Source organism: Protopterus annectens, chromosome 9.part0 (genome assembly GCF_019279795.1).
Source record: "Protopterus annectens isolate FY-2018-M chromosome 9.part0, PAN1.0, whole genome shotgun sequence".
NCBI classification, from domain to species: Eukaryota; Metazoa; Chordata; order Ceratodontiformes; family Protopteridae; genus Protopterus; species Protopterus annectens.
Window position 1 is genome coordinate 33,618,622 of NC_056743.1, and position 23,948 is coordinate 33,642,569.

Below are 23,948 nucleotides of genomic sequence, written 5' to 3' on the forward strand. Positions count from 1 at the left end.
AGATTTAGCAGATTTAGAAAAACATCAGCATTGTCACGTTTAGACTTTTCCAACATTTGTTTTGCACTTTGAACTGCACGTTCTGCCAAGCCATTTGATTGTGGGTACTCAGGACTACTTGTAACATGAATAAAGTCCCATGTTTCAGCAAATCTCTTAAACTGCTGACTTGTAAACTGTGCAACATTGTCAGAAGTGACTTTATGCAGACTACCATGGACAGAAAATTTTCATTTCAACTTAGTAATGAGAGTACTTGACATGAGATTAGGAAGTAGGTCAATTTCGAACCAATTTGAATAAGAGTCTACTAATACCAAGTAATGTTGACCATCCCATTTGAAAATGTCTGTAGCTACTGTCAACCAAAGTAGTTCAGGAATCTGGCTTAGCTGAAGTGGTTCTTTTTGTTGATGCGGCTTAGTACTATTACAAACAGAACAAGCTGAGAGTTCTTTCTCAACGTCTTTTGACATAGTAGGCCAAAATACTAGTCGTCACACCCTTCTTTTGGTAGAATCCATTCCTGGGGGGCCACGGTGCAAGATTTTAATATACTCTTTGTTGCAAAGATTTTGGAACAATCACTTTTGGACCTTTCATGATGATACCATCTTCCATCAAAATCTGGTTTCTATAAGGAAAATGCTGCTGCACATCTGGTGGTAAACACAATTGCTTTGATGGCCATCCTCAGCTGATAAAGGAGTTGAACTTCTGGAGAATTGGATCTGTAGCTGTGTGAGTTCTAAGCTCATTAAGATGCATGGAAGAGAAATTTCTCACTTCCATGACTTCAAAATCAGGTTTCTCATTTTATGCTGTTCAGTGTTTTTTTCTGGGCGATCTGGATAACGTTTCAGCAAGATAAAGAAGATTCCCTTTTATGTAAACCAAGTGAAAATTGTACTTATGTAATTTTAACATAATGTGTTGCAATCTCATAGGAGCTTTTTCAAAATAGTAACCAAAGGTTGGTGGTCAGTCTCAATTTGAATAGGTCGGCCATAAATCTAATCATGGAACTTTGAACATGCAAACACAATTGCCAGGAGCTCTTTTTCTATCTGAGTATACTTCATCTCAGTTTGGGTAAGGGTTCTGGATGCATAGGCTACTGGTCTACCCTCTTGAAGAATGACTGCACCAAGACCAAACTTCGATGCATCACAGGAAAGAGTTACAGGTTTGTAAACATCATAATATCTTAAAGTGGGTGGACTGGCAATTCCCGGTTTCAGGACATCAAATGCTCTTTGGTGTTGTTCTGACCAAGACCAAGTTACATCTTTGCATGTCAGCTCTATGAGAGGTGCTGAAAGTTCACTAAAATCTGGAATGAACTCGCCCAAATAGTTGACCATGCCAAGAGAACATTGTAAGGAAGTGACATTTCTGGAGCTGGCATTCCAAGAATTGCAGCTTGCTTGGAAAGATCTGTTCATAAACCTGAACTAGTAAATAAATGACCCACATAAGTAACTTCTTATAGCTTGAACTTGCATTTCTGAGGATTCAGCTTAAGATTCACCTCATGAGCACGTTCCAGAAATTTTCTGAGGTTACTGTCATGTTCGACTTCAGCATTGCCTCCTACAAGAATATTATCCACTGTAACAGCACATGGATAGCTAGAAAAACTTTTGCTCTATCACAAGCTGAAACAGTTCACTGGCAGAATTTATCCCAAATGGCATTCTAAAAAATCTGTACCTGTCAAATGGTGTACTGAAAGTGGTTAGCAGTGAAGCTTTACGGTCAAGCAAAATTTGCCAAAATTAACTTTTCGCATCTAAGACAGAAAAATCAGTGGCATTAGGTATAAGAACAGCAACTTCTTTCTCTGTACACATTGGATGATGAGGGTGTTTTAGTGCTTTGTTCAAGTCTATCGGATCAGTACATATTCTAATTTCATCTGAGCTTTTCTTATGACCTACCACCATGGAGGATACCCATTCATTTGGTTCTTCTACTGGACAAATTACTGCTAGATGCACCATTCTGTCTAGCTCAGCCTTGACTCTGCCCTGCAAAGCTATTGGAAATTTCCTTGCTGGTCTGATAACTAGGCTTATTTCAGCATCTAACTTCATGGAGTACACAACCAGGAGTTTGCCTAACTTGTCTTCGAAAAGAACAGCATAGTCAGAAAAAATAGTTTGTGCAAAATTTTCATTGTTATACATGCTTACATGGTGGACTTCTGCATTAAATGAAAGCAGTCCCATTTTCAAACAGTCTCTAAAGCCTAACAATGACTGCACGTGCCTTTTGACCATATAAAATTGCAGTTCATACCTGTTCCCAGCAGAGTTACATGAAAGCACTATTGAGTCTTTGGTTTGAATTTCTTCACCACCAAGCGACAAGCTTCTCACACTTTGCCAGAGCAAGCTTCTCACCAGCACTTACTTTGGCAAGCATTTCTGCTGACTTAACATTGCACTTTGAATCAGTATCAACTTTGAGCTCTACAGGTCTCCCGTTAATCAGAACAGTACAAAATACTTCATTCATTGTCCAAAAATCTACTGCATTGACTGTTTCACCAAGCGCAGACACACATTCAACATAAAAAGTAGGGTCGCAGCTTTCTAGTTGATCAACTTGCCTCTTTGAATTCTCTTTTTAGTAAAAGAATGGACCTCTTTTGATTTACAGAACCTTTTAAAATGATTCCACTTTTTATATGTGTGGCACTGCTGACCAAAAGCTAAGCATTTTTCTCTTTTAGGTTCATGATTACCATCACAATTATGACAGCTGACTATGAGGATAAGTGGGAACACATTCTTTGATTTTTGCTGAGTCACACCTCTGCTTCACTGAGCGTGCTCATGATTTTGCTGGAACTGCCCTGGAATTTGCTAGAAAGGCTCAGGGTTTCATTGAAGCTGGCCCACCCTTAGGCCTATATCTTTTAACCACGTGCTGCATACTATCAACATTAGCACTGGAAGGCACTGGAAGCATGCATTTCTCATTTGTAAGCATATTCGTGTGCTTTTCTGTGAGCTCATATATCTGACAAATCTCTAGGGCCTTATTCAAAGTTAAATCACTGTCTTGAAACAAAAAACTTTTTCACTACGTCATCTTTAATATCACATACAAGCCTGTATTTTATCAACTCATCTCTTAAATCACCAGATCTGTAGATTTTTGTCTTATTTCTCAAGTCAGTTATATGTGCTGCAAAAGTTTACCAGGCTTTTAATCTCTTATGTAAAATATGTGCCTTTCCATTGTAATATGCCCCATTACGCTCTATTAGATGCAAAGCTAAACCAGCACCCTGGCTCTCAAATACTACTAGGCATAAAATCCATCTGAGAAACAAAGCCTGGGCTAAATGGCATGCTACTAAAAACCCACTATATCACTTAAATTTTAAGCAACTAAGAAATAATACTAAAATAGCCATAGTGCTAGATAAAAAGAACTACTACCTTCAAATACAGCAAACCCATCTTAATAAGCCTCAGATGTTTTGGAACAGCATTAACAAACTTCTGCACCCAGGTCAGTCTACCACCCCTAACCCTCTAGGCTCTAACCCAGACAATCCCATTCAAACTGCCAACTCCTTTAATTCATTCTTTACCAACACCATCCAATCTCTTGCTAGCCATCTTTCACCAGACACATCAAATCTGCCTAACGCACCTTTAAATCCTCCTCCATCCCTTCAATTTCAACCAGTCCCTACTTCTACTATAAGCTCTCTTCTACTAAAACTGAAACCTTCCACCCCTTCTGCTGACCAACTCCCAGCAGAATACCTTCAAATTGCTGCCAGACCCATTGCCTACCACATATCCATTCTTATTAATAGAACTATCAGTGAAGGATATATCCCATCCATCTGGAAAATTTCTTACATTATTCCTCTACACAAAGGTGGGAACTCTAGTGAATACTCCAACTTTCGTCCTATAGCCTTACTATCTCCTCTGGCAAAAATTATGGAAAAATGTATACAGAAGCAACTTCTAAACCACCTTCTCCAAAATAAACTACTGGCAAACTGTCAACACGGTTTTAGACCCTACCACAGTACCACCACTGCCCTGCTATCATTTACAGATTCTATCAACAACAAACGTAACAATGGCCTTCTTTCCTCTGCAATTTTCGTTGATTTATCCAAAGCCTTTGACATGGTTCATCATCAGCTGCTCTTACATATTATGAAATCACTTTTGCTAGATCCATTAGCCATCAACTGGTTCAAATCTTACCTCGATAACAGAAAACAAGCAGTACTTTGGCACAATAATCTTTCTAATCTCTTACCTATCTCCCTGGGTGTCCCTCAGGGATCCATATTAGGCCCTCTCCTATTTTCTATCTATATTAATGATCTTCAGTCAGCAATTCCACATTCTGCCTGCATTCAGTATGCAGATGACTCCACTATTATCTGCTCAGCTACTTCTCAAATCGACCTGCAGAACATTACCCAGAATGCATTTAATACTGTTGAACAATGGTTTACAAAACGTTGCCTCCTTCTAAATCCAAAGAAAACTAAACTTCTACTCTTTTCCCCAACCCATAAGTCCACCCCCATCCATTTTACATTTACATCTAACGATGGTACTGTTATCTCTCCAGACCTCACAACCAAACTCCTAGGAATAACTATAGACAACAACCTCAACTTTGACACACATATTAACAGTACAATAAAAACAATCAACAAGAAACTTGGATCCCTCTATAGAATCAAACCCTTTCTTACTCCAACAGCCAGGACTGCTATAGCCAGAACACATCTCATCTCTACATTACTCTATGCCTCACCCATTTATACAAACCTTTCTAAAGCCAACATTAACAAGCTGACTGTATCCTATAATAATATTGCCAGATTTGCTGTTGCCTCTCCTTTTCGAACTCATCACTGTCTAAATCTTAAACAACTTGATTGGTTAGAGTTGCTACACCATCTCCACTTTTCTCAGCTTACAATTGCACACAAAACCCTACACCAATCCTCCAACACTCCTATTCTTGCAAGCCTCCTTACCCTCTACCAAAATCCAAAAAACCTACGCTCTTCTAATAAACTTCTGATTAACACCTGCAGATCCAACAATTTGGCAGGAGACTCCCTCTTCTGCAATTCCATTGGTAAGCTTTGGAATGCTCTTCCCTCTTAACTTACAACTCTCTGCTCTCATACTCTTTTCAAAAAGAAGCTTAAGCTTCATCTCATGACTCACTGGTTATGCTGCTGTTCTATCCCTGACTAACTGCTGCTTCCTCTCACCTACAACCTCCTGCTTTAACTAGCCTTCTCTTCTAACTCTGCTCAGGATGTAACTTTTTACTGAAGTCTTCACATAGATATCAATAGTTCATCTATGTTTATTGCTCTGGCCATGCCTTATACTTAAAAAAATATATATATATTTTTATGCTCTGTTTTTGTATACAACTAATTGATACTTCTTCCTTGACTCTATTTTGCTGCATTCTTCTGTATACTTTTTCATGATTGTACTTAATTTTGTGTTTTTTATTCTATATTGTTATTTTGTATATCATTTGTTAATGGCTTGTTGTACTCAACATGGAGCTTTTCTCCCCGAGCCTCTACTGAAAATGGACATGTATCCAGCTAGACTAGCCCGGTCAACAAATGTAAAATAAATAAATAAAATAAATAAATAAATATTCATTTGGAGGTTAGATATTTCTCTAAATTTACATTTTAAGCACTCAGGGTCATCCTACATTTCAGCCGGTACCACAATATGGCAGTTTCCCTCTCCCCTGCATACACAGCTGGGGCATACGCAAATTAACGCTCTCTCTTTTAATGGCTTCTGAACCAGCTAAATTAAGCAGAATCAATGCCTTTGTATGTGTGTTTTTGTCAGAAAAAGCAGCCTGTATGAAAATATCGTACTCTTGCTCAATCTCCAATTTTCAGCAACATTATTATCAAACACAAATGGAGATGGTCTATGAAATCCTTCTGCCATGCCAACAAATTGCTCATATAATTGCACACACACACATATATACCAGGTACTCGAAAAATCTCTTTGAAATGATCGTATTCTGTGAAATAACTGTACTGTCATACTGCACAAACTTGTGAACACTTTGCACACCTTGGATATCTCAGATTGCTTCAGTTAATACGACAAAGAAGCACATAGTGCAAAAATATGGTTGTTTTCTCTTTTTTATACATTTTATGTGATTCAGAAGTTATTTCAAGCACTTTTGTAAGCATTTTGAGTATTTTTATCAGCATATCACAATTTTGATCATTTTGTTTAATTACAAAGCCATTCTGAATGGTTTTACTGCTTAGTTTTGTATTCGTTGAGTAAAAAAAATCATTTAAATGAGTTTTATTTAGTACCTGGATTTGTCTTTCTGACCTGTTTGCAAGTCTTTTGAGCAGTGATGATCCTCTCCTGTATATCCCTCCAGCTGTAACTGCCTACCGCATGGTCTTTAAGAAGTTTTACTTTGTATCCCATTCTGACACTATGTCACTCGTCTTGTGTATATTCAATAAGATGATGAGGCTGGGTGTTCATTTAAGTAGTTTATTACACACAAACACATCAGGATGGAGAACGGTTACATTAAACTTAAACACATGAACTAACTGACTGACTGCTATACACATGCATGCTTACACCTCCACTGCTCACTACAAAATGGCTCTCTTGCTTGCACATGCTCAGTAGTTATATACACGTGCTCACTGACTAGAATAGCTCTTAAATTATTATACACACTCTGATCTACAGCTAGTATCAAACCCTAGCAAATACAACACCACAGGTACAATGTCTGACTGCCTCAGTAACCATCTCCCAATCTATTTCATGCATCCAGCTAAACAGCATATTTATAAAACAACACACAACCTTTCAAAGTTTAACTCAGAAATGTTCATTACTGGACTGTCATCCATTAAATGGAACTTCCTAAAAATCCTCCCCTTAGATAATGCTCTAATTGAATTCAATACCACTTTCCTGAATATCCTAAATAGCCCTGCATCTCCTAGAAGGAAGAGACTAAAAACAACTTCTTCTTCTTTCAGCTTTTCCCAGTTAGAGGTCACCACAGCTGATCACCTGTCTGTTCATGATTGGCAGTAGAGTTTTATGGTGTCGAGTTGCCATCCTGGTGACAACCTTCCACGGAAGGCGCACACACGCATGCACTCACGCCTAGGGTCAATTTAGAATGTCCAATCCATCTACAGCATGTCTTTGGGATGTGGGGAGGAAACCGGAGCAGCCGGAAGAAACCCATGCGATCACAGGGAGGACATGCACACTCCGCACAAAAGGCACCCCAGCCAAGGATCAAACCGGAGAACCTTTTGCTGTGAGGTGACTACGCTAACCACTGCACCACTGTGGCTGCCCAAGGAAGAGACTAAAAACAACTAATACAGTTTGGCTTTCCAAAAAGAGTAGAATGCTAATGCGGGATATTGAAAAAGCATGGAAAGAACAGCCAAATTTAAAATGGCATAATATCTTGAAAACTTCAGAATGCTTCACAATCATACTAAAAAGCAAATAAATGTAGACAAGCAACTATACTGTAATAACTTTCAGAATAGTAGTAACCACAGCCCTAAAGAATTAGGGACAGTCATTAAAGAACTCGTATCCCAGCCAAAAATTCAACTCGAACCCCTCTCCCAATAACTCACCACTCAAAACCACAATACAATTCAACTCATTATTTTGTAGATAGTATAGAATCTCTAACCAAATATATCCAGATATCTAATCCTAATCCTGCCCAACCACCACATATCATCACATTCACTTTCATTTTCAAACCTGTGCCCATCCTATATAAAACATTGGGAAACGTTTCATAGGTGCAGTCTTTCTGTGGTTTTTATTCCCAGAAAAACAAGAAGCAGAATCTCCGTCTGTTTCTCAGCTCACTTTTTGTTGGACAAACCTTTGCATTTCCTCCTTAGCATGCACTTCATCAAATAATTATTTTGTCCCAGCAGGTAAGAATATTTTGAATATAGTTGGGTACAGTGGTTTGAATCTCATGCCTGCTTGTCGATATTCCCTGAATAGTAGAATACATTTACTCTTCCTCTGCTTGGTTTACAGTGAGTAATCATTCTCCACAAACACTCTGATGTCTCAAACTTTTAGTACTTTGTCCTTCTGCCACAGTTTTGTCAGAAACAACTTCTGCTGGTAGGATTGCATTTTTACTATTAATGGTCTAGGTTGTTTTCTCATAGCCAGGTTTGGAACATACACACAATGTGCACTTTCAATTAACAACTCTTGTTCATAGGTTCATAGATTAGTACTAGGCTAACTGCCCTTGTGGGCCATTTTCAGCCTAGCCAATTACCCCATGTGAGAATTAAACCCTGCACCTTATGTATGTAAGGTAAACACCTTAACCATTATGCCAACCTCCCACCCTTGTGGTAGAATACCTTGTGGTGGAATACATGTCCATTTATTTACCGCTTTTTGTCCAAAGGACTTCATTAGAAAAAAACAAATGCAAAATTGTTTTATATAAAAAGCATAATAGGATAATAAATACTTGAATCACAATTCAAATTTTTAAAGATACAAATTGTTAAAACCACAGAAGAAATACAAGAAAAAAAATCATTGTTCCCACAAAAACATTATATACGTTTTCTAACTTTCATCTTTCTATCCTTAAGAAAGCACTTAATGTTAGTCACCTAATTTAAACCAGGTTCTTGGTCAGTTTATAGCTTGATCTGCCACACAGTTTCTTTTTTCTCTATAAAAATCTTATGGTTTCCCTTTTATCTACTGTTGTATGGGGACTGGTGCTGGCATGTGACAGTCAAACCTTAGGAAATTACAGGAGGCTAACAACTGCAGTGGCTGGCAGCTCAGGTCTGATAACAGCTATACAGCCTTTCAAAGGATAAAATCACTCTGAAAATGGGCTATGGGCTGTGTGGCAGTAGTATGGGCAGTTATGGAATGCTAATGTTTTAATATGAGCAGTTATGGAATGCCAATTTTTTTAATAGATTTTTTTCATATTATTGTATACTGCTGAAAGTAGACATTGCAGAGCTAAAACAATTGGAAGGTGCTTGCTGCAAATCCTGACTAAATAAGAGTCCCCTGCTGATAATAAGAACTACTAATATAAGGGTAATAGAAAGGAAGTAAAAAAATTGAACTTGGCGACAGACTACATGTCGTCTACTTCTGCCTCATTATAAATAGCCATATGTGCTGTTTGTTGAGTCACACTGGATTGCTTGGTTAGGTGTTGCTTTGTTTGTTCTGCCACCTCTAGATCACTTACCTTTGTATAGTAGGCATAAATGATGCTAAACAATCCAGCTAGCCTTTTCACTTAAGTGCTACATGATGTAATATGTTGTAATTATGGACAAGGAATGCCTGTTACATTCGGAAGCTTTCATTTAGGCTTACTGCTGAAATTATTAGTTTTGTTTTCAGATGCCATTCATTTTATGCAGGCTTGAGTATGTGTTTCTCTGTGATAAAACATAACCTAATAATGCCAGTGATAGCTTTCCAAGTCATTATGTAGTATTCAGAGCAATAAATATTCAAGAAGTCTAAAGGTCTTTCTTTCACAGAACAGTCTTCAGAAACAGGAAATGAGCACCTTTGTCATGCTGGCATGAAACGCACTGAGAACAGGAACATTTGGTTAGTATAATTTGCATTATACATTTATATTGTTGTGTATTTGGGCACTATGTATAACTTTTAACTTCCTCAGGTGAACTGTTTGATTACATGTGGTTGTTGTTTTAGGTGTGATTTCTTTTGTGGCATTCATTCAGTAATTACAATAATCGGCCATTTCAACATTTGTAGTAGATTACTGCTTCTGAGTCACCTTTTTCAAAACTATTTAATTATTATTGTATAGTCTGATTTTTGGCTGTTGTGTTTTACTGCTGCTACATAAGGTAATTTTGCTGGCCCAATAACTGTCAGTGACTGTCCATAAATGCTTAATTTAAATTGTGTAGAAATTTTCAATGAAATCTAGTCTCATTAGTCACTACTGTTCTGCTACTTTAGAAATATTAAAGCTGCTGTAACTGTTTTTACCTGGATACTCCTGCTTGGAAGTACTTGAATATATGTAGAATGTTATTTCTGGCTAGCATTTTTTCCTGATGATATAGTCTTGAACTGGACCATTGCTACTATGGAAACTAAGCGATTTAGTAGATGGCTGTTACAGAGCTGCATTTTGTGAATTATAGAAGCTTATTAATGTCTATATCTGAACTATTTGTTTCTATCTGTTGTCACACCAGCATTGCTTCTTTAGAAACCAATATGACTACAGCTATATATCTTATCTCCTTTCCTTCTCGTCTGTCCTCTGCAGATTGATCTCCTGTCCCAGCAGTTAAATAATAGCAGAGACAGATCCTCTGGAATGAATTCCATCCCTCTCTGTTTTCAAGTGACCTTCTTAACTAAAGGGTTAGAAATCATCTGCGGGCATTTTTAATTGTAATAAGTTGCAAATAACCACTGTTAAATAAACTTAAATAGTACTACATCCAGTAATGTACGGTAACCCATCTAACCCACCTTTATTTGAAGTCTAATCTAACTTTTTCTTTTTAATATTAAAGCCTAAAAACCTATCCTGGAAAGAACCCAGTGTTGCCAATCTTTAGTTCCATCTGACCACAGAAGTTGACTAAACTTAGTAGCAAGCATACTAACCTCTCAGGTCAGCATTTCTGTACGCTATTAGCAATTCTAGTGGAAATGTAGCTAACTGTAGAGTACATTTCCACTTAACAATGCTCAAAGCATTTCCATTAAACTGTTTTTTTTTTACTTTTAGCATGTGTTTAACCTCTTCCTGGTGTTGCAACATGCTGTGTTCACCCTTGTTCCACCTGAGCTCACTCCGCTTCCCTACCCTACCCACCAGTTTCCACCCACCCCCTCTTCTACTATATTTATGCTTTCAACCGCTACCCCCCCCAAGTACACCTTTCCAATCACCACTGAAATGTAATTAGTCTCTCAACTATTCCAAATTGTCTTCCAGCTACTATTTGACTTAACTCCTCCTAATAACCTCACCATTTACTCCAACTAATTAACTACTCTGTTATTTTTCCTTCCTACCTCTATATATATTTTCACCCCTTCTCACTTGAAAATGCTACTTTTATCACTTTTTAGCATCATATTCCTTCTGCTTACTCATTTTACAACCCTATATCTTGCAGAATTATTAAACCTTCAAACAACTAGATAACCTCAGATTCTACTAAAATAACTGCCAGGAGAGCTACAATGAATCTCACCTAGTTTATTCAACATAAAGCGATTTCTCTGCCCCAAACTGAAAATAGCTTTCCCACACCAACCTAGCCATAACATAAAATTAATACCAATAAAACAACACTGTCATTGATAAAGCATTTGCCTCCATTATCTCTCAGTGCAGTGATATTCATCCAAACACTGGATTCTTTTCCCCAGTCCACTCAACTTCATCTAAAGCCATAAACCTTGTCACTGTAAACCTTCCTTGTATTAGCAGCAAAATCCCAGACCTACATACCTATATAATCCATTATACCCCGATGTCTTAGCTACCAGTGAAACATGGCTCAAACCAAACATTCAAGACTCAGAATCCCTAGCCCTGGCTACAGTGTAATCAGATGTGACAGAGTACAAAAGAAAGCTGGTGGTATAGCTCTTCATTATCACCAAACTTACAAACTTATGATCTCACTCCTTTTAATTCTTCATTACCCCCAAACTTATGATCTCACTCCCTTTACTTCTTCATTACCCCCATACTTATGATCTCACTCCCTTTACCTCTTCATTACCCCCAAACTTATGATCTCACTCCCTTTACTTCTTCATTACCCCCAAACTTATGATCTCACTCCCTTTACCTCTTCATTACCCCCAAACTTATGATCTCACTCCCTTTACATCTTCATTACCCCCAAACTTATGATCTCACTCCCTTTACCTCTTCATTACCCCCAGACTTATGATCTCACTCCCTTTACTTCTTCATTACCCCCAAACTTATGATCTCACTCCCTTTACTTCTTCATTACCCCCAAACTTATGATCTCACTCCCTTTACCTCTTCATTACCCCCAAACTTATGATCTCACTCCCTTTACTTCTTCATTACCCCCAAACTTATGATCTCACTCCCTTTACTTCTTCATTACCCCCAAACTTATGATCTCACTCCCTTTACTTCTTCATTACCCCCAAACTTAAGATCTCTCTCCCTTTACTTCTTCATTATCCCCAAACTTATGATCTCACTCCCTTTACTAGTACCATTCCAACATTTGCCAATGCAGAAATCCTTATCACTTTCCTTAGATTAAACAGATCAAAAAGTTTATGAATTACTTTACTGTACATTCCTCCCGGAAACAATGCTGCTATTTGAAGATATTCTATCCTGGACATCTTCTACAGTGAAAGCATCATTCCAGGCCATGTCAGCATTAACTGGCAAGACTTTATCTCTGAATTCCCAACCACTAGTATGAACCTGTTTGGATTCATGCAACTTACCCCTACCTGATAAACAAAAGCAGTGACCAATGTTTGATCCTTGACTGGATATTGGTTTCTGATCCTATTAAATTCATTAATTCTGTAACACTTCCAGACACACCAAGTGACCATGTACCCACCTACACCCACAGAACCATTACTCATCTACCAAAAGAAGATACCTATAAAAATGTAATCTTATAAAATTTAACCAACAACCATTCAATAATGCACTAAGTGCCATTGACTGGTCCATATTACCCCCGCCTCAAACACAGGTGTAAATCACTTCATTTTTGTGTTTCTCAACATCCTTGACAGCTTAGCTCCCCCCTTACAAAAAGAATTAAAGTAAATCAGTCCATTTGGCTATCGAAATCTAGTAAAGAGCTTATGACCTCTATGGACAAAGCATGGTGTCAAAAATAAAACCCATACAAACCTACAACTTTTCAGACAACTCTGTAACCAAGGAAGAAAACAGGATAAAAGAAATTCTACATTAATAATGCAAAACAATCTCCAGCATAATCCCAAGAAATTCTGGTCCCCAGTAACTTCCTTAATTAATTGAGGTTCAAAAAAAGACTTTATCCCATGCCCAGAAACGTCCACCTCCCAAACAGCACAGAAGTTTAACACTTACTTTATCAATAGTATTACTAAATTAACTTGAAGCACCTCACAACCAAGCACCATATCCCACCAGAAGACATCTTTTCTTACCCCAGCTCCATCGTCTTCTCCCAGTACTAGCAAAAATTATCATCCTGCTACCAACCAGCCCTTGGCAACCAATGTACTCTCTTTTACTCTTAAAACAACCACTAATACTCTAATTAAAAAAGAAAACTCTTACTTAAACTGTAGCCTTGGTCTACTTCAACAACCTCCTTTCAGAATACCTTAAACTAGCTGCAAGTTCCAGAGCTTATCCTATTGGTGTTCTTATCAACAGAGGTATTCTGAAGTCTTACATCCCTACTGTATGAAAAATATCCTACATTATTCCGTTACACAAAGGTGGCAACTCTGTTGATGTATCCAGTGCTTGTCCCATTGCCTTATTGTCCCCTCTGTCTAAGATTCGGAAAGAATGCCTTCACAAACAGTTACTTGACCATTCCTTTCATAAACAAATGTTAACCTCTACACAGCACAACTTTCGACCATTTCAACCAGGCCACAGTACTACAACTGCCTTATTCTTCTTCATAGAAACTGTAAATAAAGCCAGGGATTCAGGCAAATTCTTGTGTCTTCATTATTCCTTGATCTGTCAAAAGCATTTGATACTGTTTCCCATGCAAAACTTCATCAGCTGTCCATCCTCTGCATATCTCCCCTGTCACTTCATTTGTTTATGAGCTACCTATCAAACAGACATCAAGCTGTGAAATGGCAAGGCTCTTCCTCTACATACCTGCCAAATACAAATGCAGTCTTGCAAAGTTCCATTCTTGGTACTTTACTCTTTACTAGTTTTAACATTATTCTTCATGCCTCTTCCTGCTCAAGTTCCCTCATTCGATATGCCGATGATTCTATTATCTGCAGAGGAAACAATATTTAGCATCTTCAACTAATAACACAAGAAGCTTTTACTTGGATTGAGATATGGTTTAATAAATCACAATATCTACTTAATTCCAAAAAAACACATCAGAAACTGGGACTCCTCTATAGGTATAAACAATGTATAACTCTACCAAAACCACCCTTGCAATTGCCTGCCTTCCACCTGCTCTCTTCAGTGGTGCTCAAATGTTATCTGCAAATGTCTTTAAGAACAAAATGTGAAACATGCTACAATAAAACTGCAAAGTTCACAGCTATTGTTTCTTATTACATAATTCACTGCATCACTCTTCAGTTACTAAAAATGGCTTGAATTACCACAGCACCTAAATTATCTTCAACTTACAGTAACCCAAAAAAATCACACACAAACCCAAAGTTTCCATACCCTTAGCTCTGTCCTCCACTTCTACCTCCCTAACAGACATTTAAGATCAGAAGACAAACAACTCCTCTCACTCTACAAATCCAATAAATCATCAGGACAAAGTCTCTATTCCCCTTCAGTTGCAAAAACCTAGAACAGCTTACCCCTCCTAAGTCCAACAGCAAACTTCCCTCCTTCAATTACAAATAATTCCTTTCTAAATCATGGCTTTGTGCATGCTCTAAACCAGGCTAAACCCCATAACTCAAAGTCTTTCTCACTTTCTATTCCAAATTTACCTCCCTCTTAATTTCACTTTAATTTCATTATCCCTTTCCTTTACCCTTATTTTTCATATCCTTTCTGCCTTATACCTATTTTACCATAAAGATTCTTCCCCTTACGTCTTCTTCTTGCCGCCCTCGTACCCCACTTCACCCAGCTCTATCCCCTGACTCCCATCTCCTAATCTGAATGACCTATCCCTCTTCCTTTCTTCTACTTTCTAACTTCATCTTTGAAATCATTATTATATATCCTTCTAGAATTCTAAAATTGATTGCTATTGTTATCTGTTTAATGTCTTTTATATTTCTGGTGATTAATTAATTGTTCATAGATGTTAAGTTTGTATTCTTTTAGTTAATTATAGCTGATGTCTTAAACATCTTTTTAAGTATCTGGAGCTTTACTTCCCAGGCCTCCACTGAAAATGGGTACCTAATAGTCCAGTCAGACTTTCACGGTAAACAAATGTCAATAAATAAATAAATAAATATTATGGTCTATATTTGTCAAAAGTCATTGAAATATAATCATCACAGAATACATATGCAGATTTTTGAAGTGTAGTCCAGCCTGATTTATAATTATTGAACTTTTTATAATTGATGTAGCCATGTGAAAAACAAATTCCTATTTTCAATAGTGAGTCCATACTGCTGTCATACTAAGACATGTGCAAATTAAATGAATAAGAAATTGTCATTAACTACTGCATATATATGTCTCTGAGCCCCCTTTTCTGAGATCACACTTTTCCAATAAAATGACTTGCCAGTTTAAACAAAAAACAATTATTTTTTTATTTGTTCTTTTTGGCTCCCCCCAGCTGAACATCTGCTCCTCCCAGTTCCAGTCTTCATCTACCTGGTCTACTGGTCTCACCTTGACCTCCCCTCAGGTTAAACCTAGCCCATGTCCGAGGTCAGTGGGGAGATGAAGGGCCTTGCGGCGCTGTTACACTGCTGCTGCTGGGGAGTGTCTTCCTATTCTTTCCCTGGCCCTGTACATACTCAGTAAGTACCCTGTGGTTAAGATATACAGTGGAGGTGGGCACCGAGCCACCCCCTCACTTCCCCAAACAGGATGCCCCACCCTTCCTCAGGAAGCAGTTCTCAGTAGTTTCCTGGTGTCCACTGGAGAAACTGTACCATAATATTGTGCCCTGAGCCCGCCCACACACACACCAGGATGGGCATCCTCCCCAGCTAGCATCTCAGACACCCAAAATTTTAATCGAACCTGGATCACCTGGACCATAGTCATGATTTTATCTCTCTATTCCATGGTGCTGACTTGTTTTTTTTGTTTGATGTTTATTATACCTGTGGACCTCCTGAGGGAAAATCCCCTTTTGGCAGCATGATGGGCAGAGATAAGGTGTCCACGTGTGCTGCTGGTGACCATGTTTCAGCATTGTGCCCTATGATACATGAGGACTGGCTACAGAAAGGACTCACAGCCAGCTGTCTTCTTTCATGGAAAGCATCTAACACATGACTACTGGACAGCTTCCACACAGAAAGTATGTCTGACGTATAGCACTGCTGGCCAGCTCTCCTTCCTCATGGGTTAGTGTGTGACTGATATAACAGTATTAGCTGGTCATCTTCCTCCTTGGGAGTATGTGAGGTGACATGGCTACACTGCCTATTTTCAACTGCAATATCGTGGAAAACATTTGCTCATGTTAGAGAGACAACTAGTTCTGTTTTAGGGAGTTTTTCCTTCCCCCCCATGTTGTGTAACCATTGATACACACACACACACACACACACACACACACGTGTGTGTATATATGTATATATATATATATATATATATATATATATATATGTGTGTGTGTGTGTGTATGTATATATAAATAAAATGGGGGTAGCAGTTCCATGTGGGAAGTTTAGATGACTGTCTTACAGCAAAAACAAGTTACTTTGAGCTGCTCCATTTTGTTACATGTAACTTTCTTTCATACTGTTAGGTCTGAGGACATGAAATGCTAGAGACCTAGTTAAGACTTCACAAAGTACAAGCTGTGTGACATATGACATTGTTGGCTAGTGCTCCTCCCATTGTGAACATGTGACCTATGCTTACAACAAAGCTGTCCTTTCATGGGGCACATTTGTCCCTTCACAATGCTAGTCCAACCAAAGGTGGATTCAGAAGTGTATCAGGTGAGCAGCAGTTAAAGTGCTTTTTTTATGCAGAATCAGATTAATGGACATCCCAGGCTAAACGATGCATATAATAGTAAGGGGAATGTGATACTCATCAGAGTTCATAATGTAAATAAAAACCTATGCTACTTAGAAGCATATTGCCTTTGAGTGAACATGGATATGTGACATCACGAAACATGGTTTAAACATCTGTCTTGCAGTCCACAAATACGTGGTTAAAATTCTTTCGACTTATTTTGGCCTACAGAGCAAGAGGGTGATATTTCCATTTTCTTAACTTATGCGTTCAAATGCAGGCTTTTAGAAATAAATTTTGGGCATGAAGTGTTCCACGCCCAGGGTATGATAAAGAGCACAAACTACAGTTCAGTAAAATATTACTGCATCCCATCCGTGTCACCTCAAGAACAGGGCCAACTGATTCATTGGGAAACTTACGGCCTTTCCCAAATCAAGAAGTATTTTCCTACTATGTGACCTAAATAATCCTTCCACTGACTGGGAAAACTAGGCCTTGGTTAATAACAGGGAATAAAAGCTTTTAGACTTCATAAACATACCCATTCTCAGACAGATAGTAAAATCACTGACAAGTAGAAACATACTGGGAATATTCCTGCCAGCTGTGTTGAGTTCAACATCACCCCACCCTTTTTTTCACACAATGCAACTGCTTTCCATTTATGAACCAAACATGAAAGATGAAACCATTTGAAAGGATTTTTGAAACAACAGCTCTGTTGTTCTGAACACTTCCAATTCACAACCAAACAATTTAAAAATGAAACCATGTCTCAGGATTTTTGAAACCGTCACCTTGTCGTTTTCATTGGGACCATATAACAGCCCTCCCCTTGTAGTTTTCTGGCAAATTGCTGAGGATTGTACAGTCACTAAATGACAGACATTTGTGCTTCAGGCTTCATATCCTTTTTGAAAAATACATGCTAATGCAAAATCTGTTATTCTAGCAACTTTCTAAGTATGCCCGATCGATATTTATTAAAATCTGTCCCGATTTTGGGTCTTTGCTCCTCCCCATTTTTTTTAATTTTGTTGCTCTTTCTTGAGCTAAGAGGTTGAAACTAGATCCTGGCGAGGCACAAGTTTAGTGGAAAATTCTGCAGTAAGCCTAAATGAAGGAACTACAAAGTGAATAAGTTATCGATAAGAAGAGAGAGCAGGGAGCAGGGCATGAGGATGGGCAAGAGTGGTATATAGCTTACCCATCCTGGGGGTAGGAAGGTGGTGCAGCTTACAATGTAGGTGATACCATATATGACCTCTGCATGTGGCAGCCCATGGAATCTAGGCCAGAGGGGCATGTTGCTGTGGTATAGTTATGTAGGTCATGGAGCAGTCATATAGGGAGGCTCAAATGCTTCTCCCCTAAAACTGGCAGCATTAACGTCCATCAGAAGCTGCTGATGGGATGTTAGGTTATTGAAGACTGATAGTCGACAGGCAGCTGGTTTAAAAAAAATCTTTAGCTTTGTTGAGTCTCTAGCCAAAAAAAAAGGAAAAATTCACTAAAACATTCAAAAACGCAGAGCTTTATTGCAGGTAAAATGTGGCATCAGGTTCATTGACAATGATAAGGCCTTCTACAGTCACATCTGAAAATGATTGGGAAGGAACAAGAATACTGCGTCCTACAAAATGGGGTGACCAAAACAGAGCCAACACAGGAGAACCCCAGTCACTCTTCCTCCCTGCAATGCAGTGCCATCTAAAATGGTCACCTCTGCCCTCAGTAAGGTCAGAAACTCCAGTTTCACAGGACAAAGTAAGAAAACAGGGAGCATAATTTATTGCATCCTCTTACCCTTTTGTCTTACCGTATCCTTTTTAATATAACTTTGAAAACTGATCAGATCCCTCATATTGGGGAAAAGGCTGTTTTAGTCTCAACTCACAAAGGAGACACTTCCCCAAGCTCCAGTAATTACTAATTCACATGTTGTGGAGGGAAATGGAGACTCATCATGGAAGTTTTTCATGCAGATACAGGTAGCTAACATCTCCATGGACTAAATCAGTATGTTTTTTTTTGCAATGGTAGGTCTTGAATGCTTAAACTTGTAAATTTCTGAGAGTGTGACTGCTGATTCGGATAATCAATTATCTGTCCATGCAGCTTACATCTATTTGGCGAAGAATGTACTGCTATATTGTGTGATAGAGTAATGCATAAATCCAGGATTGTGAAGGTAATTGAAGTTGTAATAACTTGGGCCCACAAATGGCTACACGGTCATCCACAGAAGCCTGGGAATAACATCTCCTATCCTTATTATATTCTGTCACCAGTGGAGTCCATCATGGCTCTCTCCTGGAGCCACTTCATTTTGTTGTCTTTTATCAGATGGTAAAATGGACTTCATTGATGGACTTATCAAATGTGCACATAACTGCAGAACAAGGCACATTGTCCTTAACCCCACTGACATGACCTCCTTTTAGATTTCACTTTGCACTACACATCAATGCTAAAGAATCAAAAATGTAGCATTCCGGCATTTGACAGAAGTCCCCTGACAGCTTGATATAGTATTGATGGGCAACAGTTAAAACCTGACAGACTGGAAAAGACTTTGGAGTCCTTGTAGATGATGACTTTTCATTTGATATCCATATATCTGTTACCATTCACAAAGTATAGAGGTGTGTTTTGATGCTCTTTGTAGTGGAAAACCATGCCAGGCAAGTAATTGTCCTCCAGTATGCAGCTGTTTTCATACCAATTATAACATGCTGTTCACGTGCCATTTGGAGTAACTGGAGAAGTAACAAAAATTCCTCATATAGTGAATCGAAGGTCATCTAGGCATGTTTTAGCAGCCAAACAGTACAGCAACTGGCGTTTCTTAGAACACCAACTGTCCTGTCATAGCAGACCTATGCCTGACACTTCCTTTGGGAATCCTTTTGCTTAGAATGCTACCTGAGTGACCTTGAACACAAGACAGCACCTGACCTCATCCAAAATATATTTATCTTAACCAGGATAGAACATCAATCCAGCTGAACCATTTTCAGATTTAGCCCCAGTGATGAGTGAATACAGACAAGCAGTTAACATGAATAGTTACATAAGCTAAAATCCTGTAATCAAAACAAGTTAGAAAATGTTATGCAGCATTTCAGAGACACAAAAACTGATTAAGATGTGTGGACATTAAAGAAAATCAGCTATGTATAGTATGTAATCTAAAAGCATTGTAGCCATAACAAGTTAGAGGTTTTAATATAGTATTTCAGTAGAGAAAAAAAGGCTAATTGTTAATGTGTATTGGTCATGTTTGAGGCACGTCACTGCATCTGCTGGTTTAAGTGCCATGATGCATTTGTGCCTGTCTCCTTTCTTATTTATTTGAGCTGTTTTGTTTTAACAAAAAGCTTTGCAAAGTTTTTTTTTTTTTTGTTCTTAAACCAAGGTCCAAATAAATTTAGTGTATCCCTCAATGACATCACTGTAGGGATACTCTGAAATGTGCCCATAGATGTTAATGCATACATTTCCATGCATGCATAGCAGTGACCCCATTAAAGTCTATCGACCAGCTTCATAGTGTCCCTGTGCTGATGTTGCTAGGTTAAAAGTATACATTTTATCCTTCATGGTATGCTTGTAGGTGAAGGAGGACTTTTAAAAATTTTGTTTCGTAAAACTTGTAGCTAAAAGCATTTGCCACATGACAAAAATGTTCAGCACTCTGTGACCACATACCATGATGGATAGCTAAAGAGGCAGAGATGACCAACGTACTTTAAAGAGAATTGATTATGTACACAGCGGGCAAAAATTAAAAAAAGGAAGGAGTATTGAGGACAGTGATATGGGGGTAATTGTACAAGCAAATGATGCATTAAAGAGGGTGAGTTTGTGTATGTGTGGCGGGTGAGACTGAGGGGGGTTCTCCACTCCTGAGAAACATCCTTAAGTTGAGACATATTAAACATAGGTCTTGTCTGCTTGAGTTGTTAAGAGCTCAGGTAGATGTAAAAGATCCCACAGCCCCTATCAAAAGGAGTAGGGATCCTTTATTTAACACAGCATAAAAACAGTATTTACATATTTACATTCACATATATACAGATTTTTATGTTTTGTTAGTTACTATTTATCGTTTTTCTTATCACATCCTCATTGTTATTCTTTCAAAAGTGACCCTCACTCCTTCTTCCACAACTATAATCTAATTTTTCACGATATATCTGCCAAAATCCATTTCCCATTAAACAAAATTTCATTCAGGCTTTCATTGCAAAAAATCCATATTACACGAATCAAATTGTTATGCACCTTTCTGACATATTCAGTCTTCTTATAATATCCATACATAATCGTATTCATATCTACATTGTTTATAGCTTCACAATTCTCATTCTTTCACACAGCTTATTCCATAGTTCCACCACTCATTTACATTAAAAAACTGCTAAATTCTCACTTCCTCCCTGCAACATAAACACGCTCTTTCAACTTTCTTTTTTTGATCTGGCATATTCCTCTTCACTGTAACGTCTTTATTAGCAGCCTCTATAGGAAAGGCTGACACACTATTGTCTTGGTACACTTTTCCTTACTTCAATGGCTTTAATCACTACTGGTCAGTTTTCTAATGTATTTACATAATAATATTGTTTCATCACATTATTATAGCACACCCTTCTATCTTTCTCCATGGCATCAGTTTTTCTTTTCCATGTCAGTATTTTTTCTAGATAATTTTTAACTTCATTGCTTGTCATCGTCACCCAAAACGTTTTGTACTTATATTTAAACATTTCTCACTGCTAATTTTCTCATTCTCTTTCTTTACCACTTTCATATCTTATACAAGTTTAAAGAAGCAGAATAAACACCTGGCTTTAGTGACCCCATTTCCCCCTTCATCTTCACTCACGTACAACACACCTCTTTTCACTGGGTTTAATACTGATGCACAACTTCCTTTTGATATTTTTCTGGGATCATATAAACATTTGACATGTAGTCTGTTCTGCCCATTAATACAGAAGTCACCAGCTAAACCTTTTAACTGAATGCTAATCTATGCTTCCGCCACAGAAGGCATATTTCTTTTATTTCTTTAAGGCCCTCCCATTGTATCATAACAACATCATTGTTCCCAAATTTTATCCCTAGTAAAAAGATGTCATTTTTTGAAAAAATGTACACCCCCAGATTTCATTGCATCACCCTAATTAACCCTTCCTTTTATCTTTATTCAAGGTCATTCCCATTTCCTGTAAACATTCATTCCAACAAACCAGCACTTCCCTCATCTACATTTTGTTCTTAGCAACAACTATATTGTTTGCGTATGTCAAAACTACTGGAATAACAACCTCCTTTTGGATAATTTTTTATTCATTATGCTACTTCACTCACTATCATATTCATTACCAGTGCAAACAATATCCCACTCATGGGACATCCTGGTCTTATACCACACTTTATGTACACTTCCTTACTCAGCCCCCATTCACTAACACTCTTACGCTATTAATTTGATATGCCGACATACCTGCCATTAATATATTGTACATTCCATACCTATACCATCTGGTCCTGACATTTCCTTACTCAGCCCCCATTCACTAACACTCTCACGCTATTAATTTGATATGCTGACATACCTACCAATAATATCTTGTACATTCCATACCTATACCATCTAGTCATGATACGCCCACCCATTCACTAACAGTCTCACGCTATTAATTTGATATGCTAACATACCTACCATTAATATCTTGTACAAACCATACCTATACCATCTAGTCATGATACGCCCACCCATTCACTAACACTCTCATGCTATTAATTTGATATGCTGACATACCTACCATTAATATCTTGTACATTCCATACCTATACCATCTGGTCCTGACATTTCCTTACTGAGCCCCCATTCACTAAGACACTCACGCTATTAATTTGATATGCTCACATACCTATCATTAATATCTTGTACATTCTATACTTATACCATCTGGTCCTGACATTTCCTTACTCTGCCCCGTTCACTAACACTCTCACGCTATTAATTTGATATGCTGACATCCCTACCATTAATAGCTTGTACATTCCATACTTATACCATCTGGTCCTCACATTTCCTTACTCAGCCCCCACTCACTAACACTCTCACGCTATTAATCTGATATCCTGACATACCTACCATTAATATCTTGTATATTCCATACCGATACCATCTGGTCCTGATACTGAATCATTGCTTGCTTTCCCAAGTACTTAATCCAGTTCACTAATGGTAATTTCTTTTTCAAATTTTTCTTTAACTCATTCTGTATGTTTTTTTTCCACTTTCCATTCTTTCTTTCTCTTTGTTACTCTTTTCACATGCAGTACTACAATATTCATAATCTGCTTTTGTGTTCTTTTCACAGCTGCTCTTACATTTTTTCATTTCCCTCAATATAATAATATCCTCCTTTACTATTTTACCCAAATATGCAGATACCTCCCCCTTTCTCCCTTGTAAATAATATCTCTGCCTAAACATTTATGCCTTATTCTTTTCTTCATTTATTTTATATATTTTTCCATATCACAATATTCCTTTCTTACATCTTTTCTTTGAAAAAAAATAAAAAAACATGTTTTAATTCAGTCCACCATTCAGACAAGTTTTTATCAAAGTCCTTCATGGTTATATTATTCTTGCATAACTTCAGTACTTCCCACTGTCTAATTTCTTTCCATAATTGCTCTTTATTCTTTTTTATTCCCTTTCCTATTTTAATAGATTCATTTTGTTCTATCACCTCCATTCATATTGCCAAATGGTCTGAAAAACCCATCACAATTGTATCACCATCTGCTACCTTCAAGACTTCCAATAATTAAGCAATAACCCACACCTGGATATGGGTAATGCTGGATTTACCCACGGTTGGTATGTTTTGGTCATGAGGGCGAAG

General features: G+C 37.9%; 1 protein-coding gene across 1 annotated transcript in view; it reads left to right on the forward strand.

Moving 5' to 3' along the window:
• The first annotated feature begins 9,641 nt into the window (after nt 1–9,641).
• The window catches only part of LOC122811022 (liver carboxylesterase 1-like), a 683,437-nt gene continuing 669,130 nt past the window's right edge, over nt 9,642–23,948 (forward strand). The window contains exon 1 of the mRNA XM_044082537.1: nt 9,642–9,710. The gene's annotated coding sequence lies outside the window, so the exon portion shown is untranslated. The remainder of the gene's footprint in view (nt 9,711–23,948) is intronic.